This window comes from Rhinoderma darwinii (genome assembly GCF_050947455.1).
Source record: "Rhinoderma darwinii isolate aRhiDar2 chromosome 3 unlocalized genomic scaffold, aRhiDar2.hap1 SUPER_3_unloc_16, whole genome shotgun sequence".
Lineage (NCBI taxonomy): Eukaryota > Metazoa > Chordata > Amphibia > Anura > Rhinodermatidae > Rhinoderma > Rhinoderma darwinii.
The window spans coordinates 35,876-37,310 of record NW_027461741.1 but is presented as its reverse complement, the minus strand read 5'-3'; positions in this window follow the sequence as shown (position 1 = coordinate 37,310).

The window sequence follows — 1,435 nt, the reverse complement described above, 5'->3', positions numbered from 1 at the left end:
GCATTGGGGGGATCATTAGGGAACATGTTCTAGTGTAATACATGACTCTATATGGTGATGTAATGGGGTTCTAGTCTACTGAAATGTCTCCAGGATTCCTCCTCCTGACTGGACGTCCTTCTATACATTGCTGACCATAAGTGTCTTCAGGTTCCTCCTCCTGGATGTTGAGTGTGGACATGGAAGACAATGTGCGGGATGGAGACTTGTATCTTCTGTCCCTGACTGCTGCATGTATAAGCTGAGCCGTTATGTCCTCTATGGATAGAGATGAGTCTGTTCTATAATGTGTTATTATATTACCTGCAGGGGATGTTGGCACGGCGATGGACGATGGTTTTATTATCTCGCCAGACGTCTTTTCTGTAAATAATAAAACAATATATTATAGAAAAATCAAATAAACAATGTAAATGATGAATATAATGAGTTTTCTGCCATTGAAGACACAGAAGACGTCCAGTAGACACTTACCATTGATGGTCGGAGGAAGAGTCACCACAATTTTCCTCAGACGTGTTTTAGGTTTTTCAGTTTGTACATCAGATGTTCCTATGTGAAGAACATTACATTTATTGGTTATTTATGTTTCCTGTATTATCTATCCTGAGTATGATATACATCATATGTTTATAGTACCAATCTGTTATTATTATATATGTGATCATGTATCTCCTACTGTAACTGAGAAGAATATTAGAAGTCACCAGGGAGCTGTATGACATATAACAGGCTGCCGGCTCAGGACATTTCTACATGACTTCTAATATTCCTTATAATTTACAGTATGGGGACAGGACCCCCTTGTTCTTAGGTTAGTTGGGGGTCCAGTCACTGTGATCTCTGTGTGATTGACATAACAGAGATTTTATCCCCTTTAAGATCGGAGGACAATTGTAGAATAAAATGGTGGCAATAGATAAACTTACCTTGTACGGACTGAAATTCATCCATGATTTGTTTGAGTTGTCTCAAACCTCTGAGAAAAACACGTGTTTCTCCTATAAGAAAAGAATGAAACACATGACCTTTTATTATCATTGGTGACATCTGGGGCCAAACATCGTAGTGATATGTAATAGAAGATTGTGGATTACTGGAGCGTCCTACATTGTACATCTGTAGTCACTGGTAAAGGGTTCACCTCCTTTATCATTACATTTCTATCAATACCAGAGATAAGTATATACTATGTGCACATAACATGTATATTACAGTAAGGTAACGGCCTCCCATGTACTGAGACAAATGATCCGTAATAACGGGGGGTCCTGGGGATCTGCTTTTAAGAGATCACCCACTTTACATCCCCCCTATGTATAAAACACATGTAATAAAAGGGAGTTCTTCACACTAGAGAATCCACAACTACGGCATTTCTATCTACAAGCTTCCATATTACATATAATAAAGGACATTGTTCTTACCTTCAGCA